The sequence below is a fragment of the Sphaerodactylus townsendi genome, linkage group LG11, assembly GCF_021028975.2.
Source record: "Sphaerodactylus townsendi isolate TG3544 linkage group LG11, MPM_Stown_v2.3, whole genome shotgun sequence".
NCBI classification, from domain to species: domain Eukaryota; kingdom Metazoa; phylum Chordata; class Lepidosauria; order Squamata; family Sphaerodactylidae; genus Sphaerodactylus; species Sphaerodactylus townsendi.
Genome location: NC_059435.1, coordinates 74,317,095 through 74,335,117, shown reverse-complemented (window position 1 = coordinate 74,335,117; position 18,023 = coordinate 74,317,095).

Sequence of the window (18,023 nt, the reverse complement as noted above, 5' to 3'; positions counted from 1 at the left end):
GCTGAAATGTGAGGGATTTGACTTTAGTGGATTAGGATTTGGGGGGTTTTTTGTTGGCCCCTGGCGCCTTTGCAACCTCGCTCCCCGAGCAAATCCCTACTAGCTGGCTGAGAAGGAGAGGGAATTAAAGGCTGAAATGAGGACTCAGATACCTGGTTCCTTGTAAGGAGCTCCAGCCGTGAATGTTCCTTTGGGTGCTGTCAATTTTGGGTGCTAGAGAGCCAGTGTTGTATCGTGGTTAAGAGCAGGTGCACTCTAATCTGGAGAACAGGGTTTGATTGTGCCACGAGCTGTGGAGGCTTATCTGGGGAACCAGCTTAGCTTGTGCACTCCAATACATGCCAGCTGGGTGACCTTGGGCTAGTCACAGTTCCTCGGAGTGCTTTCAGCCCCACCCACCTCACAGGGTGTTTGTTGTGAGGGGGGAAGGGAAAGGGGTTTGTAAGCCCCTTTGAGTCTCCTTGCAGGAGAGAAAGGAGGGATATAAATCCAAACTCCTCTTCTTCTTCAACCTTGGGTGTTCTTTGCCTTTTCAGCCAAGATGCTGAAGTCACGGGTTTTTATTGAAGAGATCTCTCTCCCTGCAGACAGAAGTTGGTTATCTTGGCCGCTCCTCGGCATTGCCTTGCCTAAAGCCAGCATGAACCAAACTTCGCTAGTACCCTGTTTCCCCGAATATAAGACATCCCCTAAAAATAAGACATAGTAGAGGTTTTGCTGAAATGTGAAATATAAGACATCCCCCGAAAGTAAGACGTAGCAAAGTTTTTGTTTGGAAGCATGCCCGATGAACAGAACACAGAAAAATAAGACATCCCCTGAAAGTAAGACATAGCGCATCTTTGGGAGCAAAAGTTAATATAAGACATTGTTTTATATTTGGGAAAAGACGGTATCACTCCTAGTCTGCCCCTCTGTCCTCTTGACCACGACACCTGTTCTTTTTTTTTGGAGAGCACAATAAAGAGTTGGCTCAAGAGTATGGAGGTTTCTCATCAAGGCTGTCTTTTACTGCCTGTCAGGGAAGAGACTTGTCAGAATGTGCAAAACTGAAAATTTGGGCTTCCATTTCTCAGGATGGAAAACCTCAGGGAAAGCTTGGGTGAGCGAGCCACCTTCCCTACAAAGGAATTCCCTGCACCGAGAAAGCTAGCATGTCAGGGAGAAGGCCAAGTTATGACTCTTCTTCCTGACATTCAGCTTTCTTGTGAAGAGATTTTGCCTTCTTGGCGCAGTGTCTCTTAGGTACTCGATGAGAGCCCTTGTGATCTGGAACGGCAGTCGGACTGTTGATTTTCAGCTTCTTCCAAATCTCTCGAAAGTGGAGAAATTTGCACATGTGAGAAAGAAAGGTTTGAACCGGAGACCTGTCTTTGGCCAGGTAGGACTTCACTGGCTCTCAATATACCTAACTATATTGTGGCAAGATGTATCTATTTTTTTTAAAAAAATATCCAACTGGTAAGAGCGTCATCTGCTATGGTGAGAAAGGGCAGAATTAAAGGTGCGTCTGTATGGGATAGACTATTGTAATATAAAGACAATGTGTGTAATGTAAGTAGCAAGGAACCAAGAATCGCATCACACACTCAGACCGAGAGAAATATATACATTTTGTGTAATATAATTCATTCAGTATATAACAGTACAAAAACAAACTAGTAGTTAAATCAACAGATATTAAATCCAAGTAACGTCCAGGAAAATAACGTATCAGTTTTTCTTCAACCAAAGAAATGGGTCTTATTAACGCCCAATTATGTTTCTCTCTGGAAACCATAAGTTCATAAGTAATGCTTGAGTCTCAAACACCTCACGCGTTTCAAAGCGTTTTCGTTGATGTCTTCCTCAGGAGAAGAACAATTTCACACATTCTCTTTCACACATTTCTTAAGTGCCATACAGGTTTTCTATAAAACAAAATTAAATAAATAGAATGTACTATATTATATACTATGTTATATATATATATATACTATATAAAGTTATGTACATCATGTTTTACAACAAATTATTTAAATGTTTTTAAACATTTTTCAAATATTTTTAACATTTTTAAACATTTTAAGCATTTGTACTGTTATATACTGAATGAATTATATTACACAAAATGTATATATTTCTGTCTGAGTGTGTGACGTGATTGTATGGGATAGACTGACTTTTTTTTTTTTAAGTTCAGAACTAGTTCAAATGCAACTTCTTAATCTTGAAAAATATCCCCGATTTTTGCCCCCGGCAACCTTTTCTTCCAAAAGCCGTCCAATTTCCTTGGAGCCAACAACATTAGAACTTAAGGTTACCTGAAAGATGACACGTCTCCAACACCCTCGCGTCCCTTTTATTTTGAAGCCAAAGATGTGTCGGACGCTTTATGAAAAGCTTTGCTTTTGCCCTCTTCCGAAAGATGTTTTTGCACTGTGTTAGGAAGACAGACCATGGGTTGAGGTCCTTAAAGTCATTTTTTTTTTGCATGAATGTATATATGTATATAACTAATGGACAGTTAGAATAAATGACATTTTTGTATTTGCTTGTTCCTCAGTGTTTGTAGACTGGGGTGCCCGGGCTGGGGCTAGCAGCCGACCTGGAATTCCTGCTTTTGTTTGTCCCCTTGTCTGTCTCTGAGCCCAGAGCGGATGGATATGACTCTGACGGGGGCCACGACCCCTCACTTTGGCATGAAGGTCCCAGGTCAGTCCCAGGCATGTCCAGTGGAAAAGGATCAACTAGTAAGGGATGCCAAGGACCTTTGTTTGAAGAAGAAGAAGGAGGAGGGGGAGGAGTTTGGATTTATATCCCCCCTTTCTCTCCTGCAGGAGACTCAAAGGGGCTGACAATCTCCTTGCCCTTCCCCCCTCACAACAAACACCCTGTGAGGTAGGTGGGGCTGAGAGAGCTCGGAGAAGCTGTGACTAGCCCAAGGTCACCCAGCTGGCGTGTGTGGGAGTGCCCAGGCTAATCTGAATTCCCCAGAGAAGCCTCCACAGCTCAGGCGGCAGAGCTGGGAATCAAACCCGGTTCCTCCAGATTAGATACACGAGCACTTAACCTCCTACGCCACTGCTGCTGGATTTATACCCTCCTTTTCTCAACCGGAAGGAGTCTCAGAGCGGCTCACAAACTCCTTCCCTTCCTCTCCCCGCCACAGACGCCTTGTGAAGTAGGTAGGGCGGAGAGAGTTCAGAGAGAACTGTGACTAGCCCAAGGTCGCCCAGCAGGCTTCATGCAGAGGAGCGGCGAAACAAATCCAGTTCACCAGATAAGCCTCTGCCACTCGGGGGGCGGAGTGGGGAATCAAACCTGGTTCTCCAGATTAGAATCTACCTGCTCTTCACCGCTACACCACACTGTGACCTATCGAGCAATACTTGCACCTCTTTTTCATATACAAAAAGCCCAGTTTTTTAAAAAAATACTGGTATACCCCGTTGATTGAAACAATAACATGTACACATTTAGAATGGTTTTTACCCCCAAATCTTACCTAGCGTGCTTGTGAAATCCTTCCCTGCTCGCCTCTCTTCCGGACACAAGGGGGCGCCTGAACACCGTCCAACGTTTTAAAAAGAAATAGGACAGCTCCTGCCTCTTCTTGCTGTGCCAATTTTTCTTCTCGTCTTAATAACAAGATGTTTTCAGCCGGCTCTTCCCTGCGGGTCAAAGAAGGATCAGTGCAGAATCAGAGAAGCTTTGAAGGGGCCCACGATCTCTCGAATGCGTTCTCATCTCGCCCTCCTTGTAAGAGATCGGGGTGGGGTTTTTCTTCTTCGTTTCCTTGACATCTTCGCAACAAACCTGTGAAGTGGGCTAGAGAGCCCACCCAGCTGGAGGCTTTGGCCAGGAGCTGTGGGAATTCTGGGGAATTCAGATTAGCCTGTGCACTCCCACACACGCCAGCTGGGTGACCTTGGGCCAGTCACAGCTTCTCGGAGCTCTCTCAGCCCCACCTACCTCACAGGGTGTTTGGTGTGTGTGTATGTGGGTGGGGAAGGGCAAGGAGATTGTAAGCCCCTTTGAGTCTCCTGCAGGAGAGAAAGGGGGGATATAAATCCAAACTCTTCCTCTTCTTCTATAAAAGAGAGGTTGAAGCTGAGCTAGATTGTGGCAGCAACGTTGTGGTTCAGCTAGCAGGCATGTTTCTTGTCTGGATTCCTTGCTCTGTGTACATTAAACATCTGAACTTGCTAAGGCCTGTGTGTGGACCGTCCTTGGTTCCCTGGAAATGGACGGAGGGGAAGGGGTGGCATGCAAGGGAAGGGAGGGGACCCGGCATCTGGACATGGCCCACCCACCCTAGCGGAGGGAGGGGGAGGGTGGGAGGGGAGGGAGTGAGAGGTGGCATGCAAGGGAGGGGAGGGAGGGGGCCTGGCATCTGGACATGGCCCACCCACCATAGCAGAGGGAGGGGCAGGGTGGCATGCAAGGGGAGGGAGGGGAGGAGCGAGTGAGAAGGTGGCATGCAAGGGAAGGAGGGGACCGCATCTGGATGTAACCCCACCAGCCTCTAGCGGGAAGGGAGGGGGAGGGGTGGCATGCAAGGGAAGGGGAGGGAGGGGAAGGAGGGGTGGCATGCAAGGGTGGGGGAGGGGACCCGGCATCTGGACATGGCCCACCCACCCTAGCGAAGGGAGGGGGAGGGGTGGCATGCAAGGGAAGGGGAGGGAGGGGAAGGAGGGGTGGCATGCAAGGGAGGGGGAGGGGACCCGGCATCTGGACATGGCCCACCCACCCTAGCGAAGGGAGGGGGAGGGGTGGCATGCAAGGGAAGGGGAGGGAGGGGAAGGAGGGGTGGCATGCAAGGGAGGGGGAGGGAGGGAGTAAGGGGTGGCATGCAAGGGAAGGGGAGGGAGGGGTGGCATGCAAGGGAGGGGAAGGGAGGTCCTGTCTACGACAAGGTCTTCCATCCAGATGCTAGCCAGGGTCAGGCCAAAGGTGACCCAGCAACCTTAGATGGTGCGAGTGGGGATTTGGACCTACCCGAGTTTCCAAGGTCCTGACCCACTATATCTCATTGCCTAGATCAGGGATCTTCAAACTATGGCCCTCCAGATGCTCATGAACTACAATTCCCTTCAGCCCCTGCCAGCATGGCCAAGAGGTAGGGCTCATGGGAATTGTAGTCTATGAACATCTGGAGGGCCATTGTTTGAACACCCCTGGCCTAGATCCATGGTGGCGAACCTTTGGCACTCCAGATGTTATGGACTACAATTCCCTTCAGCCCCTGCCAGCATGGCCAAGAGGTAGGGCTCATGGGAATTGTAGTCTATGAACATCTGGAGGGCCATTGTTTGAACACCCCTGGCCTAGATCCATGGTGGCGAACCTTTGGCACTCCAGATGTTATGGACTACAATTCCCATCAGCCCCTGCCAGCATGGCCAAGTGGTAGGGCTCATGGGAACTGTAGTCTATGAACATCTGGAGGGCCATTGTTTGAAGACCCCTGGCCTAGATCCGTGGTGGCGAACCTTTGGCACTTTAGATGTTATGGACTACAATTCCCATCAGCCCCTGCCAGCATGGCCAAGTGGTAGGGCTCATGGGAACTGTAGTCTATGAACATCTGGAGGGCCATTGTTTGAAGACCCTGGCCTAGATCCGTGGTGGCTTAACCTTTGGCACTTCTTTAGGATGTTATGGACTATTACAATTCCCATCAGCCCCTGCCAGCATGGCCATGGGTAGGGGCCTGCATGGGAACTACTGTGTAGTCTATGAACATCTGGAGAGTGGCCATTGTTTGAAGACCCTGGTTTAGATGCATCTGTAGGGGAAAGTGACCTTTGTCACTCTAGATGTTATGGATCATGGTTTCCAATGTCATTCTGCCAGCATGGCTCACTGGGCCATGCTGGCAGGGGCTGATGGGAATTGTAGTCCATAACATCTGAAGTGACAAAGGTTCGCCACCACGGATGATAAATAAGCCCTGCCTTGTATCAGGGTGGAGAAGAGGATCCTGTTTTCTCCTGGAAATAAGTATTTCGGCATTTTAGAAAAGAGATATTTATATGACCGAGGATTTCCTGCGTGTGAACGGTATAAAGCTCGCAAAATGAAAAAGGGTTGCCCACCTTTCAAGTGTAGGAAAGAATAATTTCCCCCTGAGGCAGTTTTGGCTTTAAGAAAGACCAGCTTCAGGCTTCGAGAGAGAGCGGCGTCCATCATCTTGGTCACATTTCATACGTCTGTGTCTTCCTCACTCTCAAGTTTTCACTTGGCTTCTCTTTTAAGGCCTTTTCGCAGGCCCGGGATTTGACTCTCCTTGAAACCGGCGTGGAAGCGGAGCCGGCACAGCTTTTCCTCCATTCCAAATTGATTGCTCCTCAGTTTGATGTTCACTTGGCTGGAACGTCTAAATAATGCAGGGCTTGGAAAAGGTTACCCGAAGGCCCCGTTTCTTGCAAGGCTGTTCAGGCCCAGGGACCCGATGCTGGACAGCGCCAGAGCTGCCCATGTGCTTGGCGATCCGCTGAACTGTCCTGCAGCGCCACCTTCTTCACATCTGACCTGAGCCTGCCTCCAACTCTGGCGTCAGGATCTGCCCCGTCTCCCCCACAATGCGGAAAGCCGCCGTTCCTGAACTAATCTGGCCGGAAGAGAACTGTGAACATGTCATGAGAAATCAATCGACCCGTCAATCATAGAGTTAAAAGCCTCACTTTTAATTGACATCCTCGCAGGTTCCCAGACCTCTCTCTCTCTCTCTCTCTCTCTCTCTCTCTCTTCTCTCTCTCTCTCTCTTTCTCTCTCTTCTCTCTCTTTGTCTCCTTTCCTTCTCTCTCTCTCTTTCTCTCTCTCTTTCTCTCTCTCTTCTCTCTCTCTTCTCTCTTTCTCTCTCTTCGCTCTCTTCTCTTCTCTCTTCTCTCTCTCTTTTAGATTTTTAGATTACCTTCCCACAATGGGCTCAGGGCGGTGAACCACAAGAAAATACAATAATTTAACATTTAATCACTTTAAAAACCTATTATATTAAAACAATGACAGTAAAAGCAACTATCATCATAAAAGCAAAATTATATAGCAGATGGCGACAACCCCCCCTTTCTCTTCGGTAAGGAGAATAAAAAGGGGCTTACAAACTCCTTTTCCCTTCCTCTCCCTGCGACAGACATCTTGTGAGGCAGGTGGGGCTGGGAGAGTTCTGAGAGAACCGTGACTGGCCCAGATCCCCCAGAAGGCTTCATGTGCAGGAGCGGCGAAACCAACCTGGTTGTCCAGATAAGAGTCCACTGCTCATTAGAAGGTTCTTGTACAACAGTCAATCATTCAGACTCTAGAAGAATTCATTAGTCTTTATTGTGCTGGGTCAGCAGAGGCATAGCAAGGGGGGAAAAGTGCGTCCTCCGCCCCCGTAGCGCCGTGGAACACCCCCATCCTGCCCGGAAACGCCCCCCACGCCCTCACCACACCCCCACAAGGGTGTGCACCCAGTGCGTCACGCCCCCCCTTGGAGCTATGCCTCTGTGAGTCTGTAACCACTGCTGCAGAAAGCCAGATCTGAGATCATGGTTTCTGCAGACACATTCTCCCGCTCATTCTCCCCCCGCCCATCTTCCGACAATTTAATAGAACAACAGAATAACAGGGTGAAAATATATGTGTCCCAAGCAGGGGGGGGGAGCGAAGGGGACCTGTGTCTGGGGCATGCCTGTGTCCTGTGCCCCTGCCACTTCCCACCCACCACCCCTCGCCCCGCCACACTCCCTCACCATGCCCCTCAAGACTGGCATCGCGTCTGTGCATTGCGCCCCACGCTGCCCCCTTGGCGCTACACCACTGGGCCCAAGTATCTCAAGGACATGTGATAGACTTAGCTCCAGGTCACTATCTTGCAAAGCACAGCAAGAAGAAGAAGAAGAAGAAGAAGAAGAAGAAGAAGATGATGATGATGATGATGATGATGATGATGATGATGATGATGATGATTTTGGATTTATATCCCCTCTTTCTCTCCTTACAATCTCCTTGCCCTTCCTCCCTCACAACAAACACCCTGTGAGGTAGGTGGGGCTGAGAGAGCTCCGAGAAGCTGTGACTAGCCCAAGGTCACCCAGCTGGCGTGTGTGGGAGTGCCCAGGCTTATCTGAATTCCCCAGAGAAGCCTCCACAACTCAAGCGGCAGAGCTGGGAATCAAACCCGGTTCCTCCAGATTAGATACACGAACTCTTAACCACTACGCCACTGCTGCTCCTTCTTTAGAACAGAAAGGCCCATTAATATAGACAGATAACAGCAAACGCAGGTGAGACCTTGGCTCCAGCCAGCCAATGCCAGGTAAGGTGGGAGTCAGGCCTGTCACTCATGTGGTGGAGTGGGAGAAGAACACTCGGTTCACCAGATAAGCCTCCACCACTCAGACGGAGGAGTGGGGAATCGAACCCGGTTCTCCACATCAGAGTCCACCTGCTCTTAACCACTACACCACGCTGGCCCTCATATCATGCTGGAGACAACAGGCTTTGGAGAGTGGCCTTAGTAGGATGTAATTCCATAGAGTCTGCCCTCCAGAGCAGCCATTTGCTCTAGGAGAACTAGTCTCTGTTTTCTGGAGATCATTTGTAACTCCAGCTATCCAGCCCCCACCTGGAGGTTGGCAACTCAGCTGCAGGGATTTGGCTGCACGGACGGTTTATCTATGTCAGCTTAATCGCTTGGTACGTGCCTCTTCTGGGCTCTGCGAAGCCAGCAATTCAATATCCAGAGTCGCTGGCAACCCTCCAGTTTAGATCCGTTCTGACAGCCTCCGCCGTGAGATTAAACCCATTTGTCAATCAGCAGCCGCAGAGAGACCCGTTATCTGTTGAGAACTGCACATCTCCGGGGATGGCAAAGGCCGTGACATTTCTCCGGCTGGGTCTTCTCCGCAGGGACAACAACAACACCAACAAAAGGTTGAGAAAAGCAGAAGGAATGGTTGGAATTAGTAGTACATTCAACCCATCTTTATTGCACAGTGCTCAAAGAAATAATATTAGAAACAATCAGAGGTGGGATCCAGCAGGTTCTCACCAGTTCCCGAGAGTGGGTTACTCATTATTTGTGTGTGCCGAGAGGGGGTTACTAATTGGGTCTGCTTTTCCGTTAGAAATCCCATTAGGTCCACAAATCATAAAGTCCTCTTGTTTCCTATGTGGCTGGTTAGCGTAAGGGAGAAAACGGGATCATTCTCCCTGTTGGGCTGTTTTAAAAACATGTTTTAGAAATATGGTCAAGTTCTTTGTTTAAGGAAAGTCTCCTCCTTTTGATTTCTAGAAACAAAATTAAGTATTTGAAAGTATTAAGTATTTGACAGGCAGTCGATTAGAGGAGAAGTAGTTGTTTCTGTTGACCGTAGACGATAGGACTTGCTATAATGAGTTTCAATTACGGACAGAAAGATACCAGCTGGATATTAGGAACTTTTTTTTTTACAGTAAGAGTTTTTTACAGTAACAGAGAAATTATTAATGCCCTCCTGAATGCTTCACACAGCTCCCCTCCCAGCCCCATTGGCGCTACGCCACTGTTTGAATCCCACCACCATGGGAACCTGTTTCTAAAATTTTTGGATCCCACCACTGAAAACAATGTTAAATGGCTTGAAAAAGCAATAATGCAAAATACATTCGAACTGAAGACGGCCTCTCCCAGCGGCACCAAAACATCACATTGGCTGCACATCGCCTGTTGCGTATTTTGAGGTCCCAGAATTTCAATGGATCTTGAGGTGACAAAGATCAGTTCTCCTGGAGAAAACGGCTGCGTTCAAAGGCTGACCCCATGGTTTTATACTCCATTGAAGTCCCTCCCCTCTCTAAGCTCCACCCTCCCCAGGCTCCACCCCCAAATCTCTAGGTCTTTCCCGACACTTTTGCACTTCCGACAGGGACGCTGGCTGATACCTTCTAGGGAACAAGAAGATAGACCACGGTGGCCAAATTCAGCTGCTTCAGGCTGTGGGTGGGTGGAGTAGGGTTGCCAACTTTAGGTTGGGAAATTCCCGGAGATTTGGAGTACAGCTTGCTTTTGGGAGGGGAAACGCTAGGGAGCAGGAGCAGGAGCAGCAGTGGCGTAGTGGTTAAGAGCAGGTGCATTCTAATCTGGAGGAACCGGGTTTGATTCCCCGCTCTGCCGCTTGAGTTCTGGAGGCTTATCTGGGGAATTCAGATTAGCCTGTGCACTCCCACACAAGCCAGTTGGGTGACCTTGGGCTAGTCACAGTTCTTCTGAGCTCTCTCAGCCCCACCCACCTCACAGGGTGTTTGTAGTGAGGGGCGAAGGGAAAGGAGTTTGCAAGTCCCTTTGAGTCTCCTGCAGGAGAGAAAGGGGGGCTATAAATCCAAACTCTTCTTCTTCTTCTCTTCTAGGGATGAGATGCTCTGGAACTACATCGTATCTCTAGCCATTAAAGGTCAGTTCCCCTAGAGAAAATGGCTGTTTTGGAGGGTGGGCTTCATGTTATTGTATCACACTAAGCTCAAACCTCTAGGAGTTTTCTAACCTGGATCTAGCATCCCTACCCCCTTTCCCCACCAGTGACCAGAGGGTACCTGGGTCTTCTAGGAAGGACCTCAGCGGATTATAATACCATAAGGTCTACCCTCCAAAGCAGCCATTTTCTCAGGAGATCAGTTGTAATTCTGAACCATCTCCAAGTCTCACCTGGATGTCATAGAATCATAGAGTTCGAAGGGGCCATAAGGGCTATCTAGTCCAGGGGTAGGGAACCTGCAGCTCTCCAGATGTTCAGGAACTACAATTCCCATCAGCCCCTACCAGCATGGCCAATTGGCCATGCTGACAGAGGCTGATGGGAATTGTAGTTCCTGAACATCTGGAGAGCCGCAGGTTCCCTACCCCTGATCTAGTCCAACCTCCTGCCATGCACAAATACACAATCAAAGTATCTTTGGCAGATGGCCATCCAGCCTCTGTTTAAAAACCTCCAAAGAAGGAGACTCCACCACCTTCTGAGGCAACGTATTCCACTATCAGACAGCCCTCATGGTCAGGAAGTTCTTCCTGATGTTCAGGTGGAATCTCTTTTCCTGCATCATGAATCCATTACTCCGTGTCCCAGTCTTTGGAGCAGAAGAAAACAAGCTTGCTCCCTCTTCAATGTGTCATCCCTTCAGATATTTACATAGGGCCAGTGGTGGGATCCAAAAATTTTAGTAACAGGTTCCCTGGTGGTGAGATTCAAACTGTGGCGTAGCGCCAATGGGGCTGGGCGGGGCACAATGGGGGCGTAGTCAGGCATTCCGGAGGCAGGGCATTCCTGGGCTGGGCTGTGTCAAGGACGCAGTTATTGCGCCGGTCCTTGAGCGGGAAACGAATGCACGCAGGCGCAGGCTGCCACACACGCCGGTGCATCTCCTGCTAGACTGCTTCAAGTTCTGCGTTCTACTGCTGAGAGGAGGGGCATAACTAAGGCAAAAATCATGTGGCAAAATCACCCATTAGTAACCCCCTCTCGGCACACGCAAATAATTAGTAACCTACTCTCGAGAACCTGTGAGAACCTGCTGGTTCCCACCTCTGCATAGGGCCATCATGTCACCCCTTAACCTTCTCCTCTCCAGACTAAACATCCCCAGGTCCCAAAGTCTCTCCTCATAGTAACATAGTCTTTGCATAAATCTGGAATTTTATTTTTTAAAAATACCCCTGCATTCCTTTCTTGCTTCAAAATGCTGAGAACCTCACAGAGAACCCCAATGCGATTAGCAAAGCTGAGCCAGGCGGAAAACTCTATTGCATGTCAGCTGCTAAACACAACTGCATGTTGCCAGCCATCTTGTTCCATTGATGGCTGACAGGTATTCATAACATAATCAAGCCTTTATTGGCATACCAAATTACAATAAAACAATTGTCCATAAAAGACAGATAAATGCAACAAACATTCAGAGTCTTATCAATAGTGTAGTCCAAATGAACTCCTCAAAAGTGGCATTCCCATACACCTCTCCACAGACCAGACTGAAGACCCAACAACAGAACCCAGGCATTACAACAACATACAGTATCAACACTCCACCATGACACACAGAGTTTGCTGGGGTGGCGCCAAACACAAAACAAGGGATAGGGGACAAGGAAATGGGCGAACAAATGATCTGACTCCAATAGGTTGCCACAGCCTTCAATTGTCGCACCATCTGGCAATTGATAACAAGACTACGACATCTCTCTATGAATCACCCCCAGGTTATTTGACTTTGGATGATCATGAACCCACAGGTTATTGGCAGAAGTAGGCACTGTATACCAGTAGCAAATAGTTGATGTAACCAATGTTGTTGTTATGATGGTAGCAATCTAATGCTTAGTATCCATCTAGAGTTGCGTCTATAAGAACATAAGAACATAAGAACTAGCCTGCTGGATCAGACCAGAGTCCATCTAGTCCAGCACTCTGCTACACGCAGTGGCCCACCAGGTGCCTTTGGGAGCTCACATGCAGGAGGTGAAAGCAATGGCCTTCTGCTGCTGCTGCTCCCGAGCACCTGGTCTGCTAAGGCATTTGCAATCTCAGATCAAGGAGGATCAAGATTGGTAGCCATAGATCGACTTCTCCTCCATCAATCTGTCCAAGCCCCTTTTAAAGCTATCCAGGTTAGTGGCCATCACCACCTCCTGTGGCAGCATATTCCAAACACCAATCACACGTTGCGTGAAGAAGTGTTTCCTTTTATTAGTCCGAATTCTTCCCACCAGCATTTTTAATGGATGCCCCCTGGTTCTAGTATTGTGAGAAAGAGAGAAAAATTTATCTCTGTCAACATTTTCTACCCCAGGCATAATTTTATAGACTTCAATCATATCCCCCCTCAGCCGTCTCCTCTCCAAACTAAAGAGTCCCAAACGCTGCAGCCTCTCCTCATAAGGAAGGTGCTCCAGTCCTTCAATCATCCTCGTTGCCCTTCTCTGCACTTTTTCTATCTCTTCGACATCCTTTTTGAGATATAATATAATCTTTAATCTATAATCTTTAATCTATATAGTCTATAATCTTTAAAAGATATTTTGTTACACTTTCGCAAAAGTAAGGATCAAGGTTATCCAAGATTAAAGGAATCCCAAGAGCATCAGTGAAATGATTGTATAGGAGTGGAGCAATGATGGGTTGGCTGTTGTCAGATACCAAATCCTGACAATATTCGGGAAACGTCCACGTTTGCAAAGTACTTTTGGGGGAGGGTTTTTGTCACTCTGATCAAACGCACCAGAGGTAGAGAGTCCTCACTCGGGCTTGCTTCCATCGATAAACACAGGTTTGCAAAAACTATGTCTCTCCCCAATTTCCCAAGACAAAATTTGTGCTTATGCCTGCGGGTCTCCCTCCGATTGAAGCCAAGCCTGCCTTTAGCTCCGCAGCACAAATCAGGCAGAGAGATTTATTTCTCTGCCAGATTCGAGGCCATCTGTTTCCTTGGCAGGCTCCGCAGACAGAAAAGGAAACTGTTAGTCCAGATGGAGCTGTCCTGTTTTGAACCATCTCCTCATGTTCCCGCGATCATCGCTGTTCTGGTGCTAGAAAGCCAGTAATAAAGAGCTGTTTGGGGACGTTAAGGAATCTGGAGTCATGTGGGAAAAGTGGGGAATTGAACCCAGTTCTCCAGATTTAGAGTTCACTGCTCTTAAACCACTACATCATGCTGCCTCTCACCATGCTGATAGCCATTTCAATATCTAGCCAGGGTCAGACTGAGCTAAAACCTCATTACTTTTGCCTCTTCGGTTTCATTTCTCCTCTTCTTCGTAAAACTCCGTTAAGACTGCCGGCAGAAAATAGCTGGAGTGTTTATCTATTACATTTTAATCTCATATAGGAGCAGATAGGAGCAGCAGTGGCGCAGGAGGTTAAGAGCTCATGTATCTAATCTGGAGGAACCGGGTTTGATTCGCCGCTCTGCCGCCTGAGCTGTGGAGGCTTATCTGGGGACTTCAGATTAGCCTGTGCACTCCCACACACGCCAGCTGGGTGACCTTGGGCTAGTCACAGTTCTCTCTGAACTCTCTCAGCCCCACCCACCTCACAGGGTGTTTGTTGTGAGGGGGGAAGGGCCAGGAGATTATAAGCCCCTTTGAGTCTCCTACAGGAGAGAAAGGGGGGATATAAATCCAAACTCCTCCTCCTCCTCCTCCTCTTCTTCTTCTTCTTCTTCTTCATCCTTTGTTCACACAACTCCCTTCCTCCTTTTTATCATCACAACAGCCCTGCGAGACTGTGGTTGCGAGACTGTGAGTGGCTCAAGATCACCCAGTAAGCTTCATGGCTGAATAGAAATTGGACCCCTACTCACCCGGTTCCTGATCCAACACCCTATCAACTTCACCACACTTCCCAGGAAAGGCTACATGTCTGTTTGGGAACCAAGCCGATGTCATGAACAAGTTCAAATTGAGTCCAGGATCAATTTAGACAGGGAGAAGATTTCTGGGGGAAGGAGTTTTTGAGAGTCAAAGCCCTCTCCGTCAGATAGAAGTTCGAATGGAGATCTCAAAGCCCTTATAACCCCATCAGGAGGCGGGAGACATTGCAAAGAGAGAACTCAGGATGCAAAATGTAATCATCATCATCATCAATTTAATTTGTACCACGCCCTATCCCCGAAGGGCTCAGGTGGCTAACCCCATAGGTAAATAAAATACATTATAACATTATGACTGGTAAATACGTAAGACTGAAATAAAATCAAATTTCAGATGGCGACTTGACTAGAGTAGACTAGGGACAGAAATTAGCTTGACTAGAGTAGACTGGGGGCAGCAACTTGGCATCTGTAGTGAGATAAGAACCTTATGTCCCTGTTGAGCCCTTGCAGGGTCCATTCTTCTAAATGTATACATATAAGGACATAGAGGACTCTGTTTCAGCTTGTATCTGATGAAGGGATGTTTGAGACTCCACAGCTTTTTTTTTTAAAGTTTCAAATCAAACTTTATTACAGTCACTAAAGGATAATACACAATTAATTCAGTTATATTAAGCAGCAGCAGTGGCATAGGAGGTTAAGAGCTCGTGTATCTATCTCTGGAGGAACCGGGTTTGATTCCCAGCTCTGCCACCTGAGCTGTGGAGGCTTCTCTAGGGAATTCAGATTAGCCTGTGCACTCCCACACATGCCAGCTAGGTGACCTTGGGCTAGTCACAGCTTCTCGGAGCTCTCTCAGCCCCACCTACCTCACAGGGTGTTTGTTGTGAGGGGGAAAAGGGCAAGGAGATTGTCAGCCCCTTTGAGTCTCCTGCTGGAGAGAAAGGGGGGATATAAATCCAAACGTTTCTTCTTCTTATATTCTTCGAAGAAAAAAACAAAGGAGAATTAAAAAGCAAATAGATTGAGCTTCTCCATCATCATGGAGCCTTGTTAAATTTCACTATCCCTTATACTATATATGAAAGAAAGAAAGAAAGAAAGAAAGAAAGAAAGAAAGAAAGAAAGAAAGAAAGAAAGAAAGAAAGAAAGAAAGAAAGAAAGAAAGAAAGAAAGAAAGAAAGAAAGAAAGAAAGAAAGAAAAGGGAAGCAGGTCGAGTTTCACATCTGTTTAGTACACATCATATTCAACTCAGTATAACTGTACAGTTTCGTCTCAGTTTTAAACAGGGATTTTGAAAGGTTTGAAAGGAATCTTTCTTTGTAACTATTAATTATCCGTTAATAATGAGGAATTCGTCTGATTCATCGTAATCAAATAGTTAATCGTTGGTTTCCAAGTTCTTTCGTAAGTATCCAAATGGTCTTTTCTCAAATACGTAGTTTGTCTACTGTCCTAAATTCTTGTCATCTCAGAAGCCATTCCTCTAATGATGAACTTTTATCTGTTCTCTCAACTCCTGGCTGGCTTGTACTTCTGAAAATTTGTTGTTGGTCTCTAAAGTGCTACTGGACTCGGATTTAGCTATTTTACCCCAGACCCACACAGCTATCCTCTGAAACTGGCAAAAATAAGACACGCTTTGTATTCCCTGACCCCAACTAGTGACTGTTGGATATTGATTTTATTTTTTTACTTCATCGATACCTTAGCTTTCTCCTGGAAGCAGCCTTCGCCATTCCCCTCACCTCCATTTTATCACCACCATAATCCTGTGAGGTTGGTTAGAGAGAGTGTGAGGATCTGACATGGCTTACACCGTTCGTCTCGCCGCCAGTTTGTCCTCACAACCATCCTGCGAGGTAGGTCAGACTAAGAGAGTGTCACCCGGCCAGTTTACGTGGCAGAGTGGGGATAAATACTGTTTGCATCAGCTGGGCAAAAAGAGTTGCTTTTATTCCTCCAAGAAGAAGAAGAGTTTGGATTTATATCCCCCCTTTCTCTCCTGCAGGAGATGCAAAGGGGCTTACGATCTCCTTGCCCTTCCCCCCCCTCACAACAAACACCCTGTGAGGTAGGTGGGGCTGAGAGAGCTCCAAGAAGCTGTGACTAGCCCAAGGTCACCCAGCTGACGTGTGTGGGAGTGTACAGGCTAATCTGAATTCCCCAGAGAAGCCTCCACAGCTCAAGTGGCAGAGCTGGGAATCAAACCCGGTTCCTTCAGATTAGATACACGAGCTCTTAACCTCCTACGAGCTCTTAACCTCCTACGGAACCCGTGTATGTATCTATGTACCCAGAAAACAGGGTTAACCTCAGTGCTAATTCAACCTCCCCGGGCCTAATTGCGCGTCTCCTTTTCCACAGTGCCGGGTTGGCGTTCTAATTGCGAGCGGCCAATTTAATTGTGTGGAGCAATTTGCGCCGTGAGCAGGTGCCGTCAGTCTCTGCCACCCCCCTTTTTGGAAAATCAATCCTTCGAAGAGCCTCCCTTTCCTCCTAACGGGCGACTAATTGAATCGAGCGATAGCTGGAGATAGCCGCGTTTAATGGGGTGTGCTCAAGTTCCTATCTGCAGCGACAGTAATTACATTAGTGCGTTGGCGCATCCAAACAAATTATGAGGGGTCTTCAGATCCGCCACTGTGAGACCGACGTGCTGTGCTCAATGGAGCGTCCCTTTTCTGAGGGAGGGCGCCATCCAAGTTTGCCAACTCCAGCTTGGGACCTTTCTGGAGATGTTGAGGGAGAGGTCTGGGCAAGGCGGAGTCTGAGTAGGGGGCAGACCCCAATGGGGCATGACGCCATTGAAACTGCCCCCTTAAGTGGCCGCTTTCCTCCAGGGGAGCTGACCTACCGTGTTTCCCCGAATATAAGACAGTGTCTTATATTAATTTTCGCTCCCAAAGATGCGCTATGTCTTATTTTCAGGGGATGTCTTATTTCTTCTGTGTTCTGTTCGTCGGGCGTGCTTCCAAACAAAAACTTTGCTACGTCTTACTTTCGGAGGATGCCTTATATTTCGCACTTCAGCAAAACCTCTGCTACGTCTTGTTTTCAGGGGATGTCTTATATTCGGGGAAACAGGGTATCGAGTCTTAAGAACAGCTGTAATTCCAGGATATCTCCAGGCCCCGTCCGGAGCATGGCAACCACAGGGCCACTGGATGCCAGTCCTGGCCACGGGGGCGGGGTCAAGGAAAGGAAAAAGCTTTGGCCTCTATGTCCAGCCCATAAGTTTTTCAGGAGCTAGCGTGGCGTAGTGGTTAAGAGCAGGTGCACTCTCATCAGGAGAACCGGCTTTGATTCCCTGCTCTGCCTCTTGAGCTGTGGAGGCTTATCTGGTGAACCAGATTAGCTTGTGCACCCCAACATATGCGAGCTGGCTGACCTTGGGCTAGTCGCAGTTCTTCGGAGCTCTCTCAGCTTCACCTACCTCACAGGGTGTTTGTTGGGCGGGGGGGAGGGAAAGGAGATTGTAAGCCCCCTTGAGTCTCCTTACAGGAGAGAAAGGGGGGATATAAATTCAAACTCTTCTTCTTCGTCTTCTTCTTCTTCTTCTTCTTCTTCTTCTTCTTCCTCCTCCTCCTCCTCTTCCTCCTCCTCCTCCTCCTCCTCCTCCTCCTCCTCCTCTTCTCTGGTAAACATCCAGTTTTTTTTAGAAATTGGGTAGGGCCAGGTAGGGCTTTTGCCCAACAGGGCTTCTGGTTAT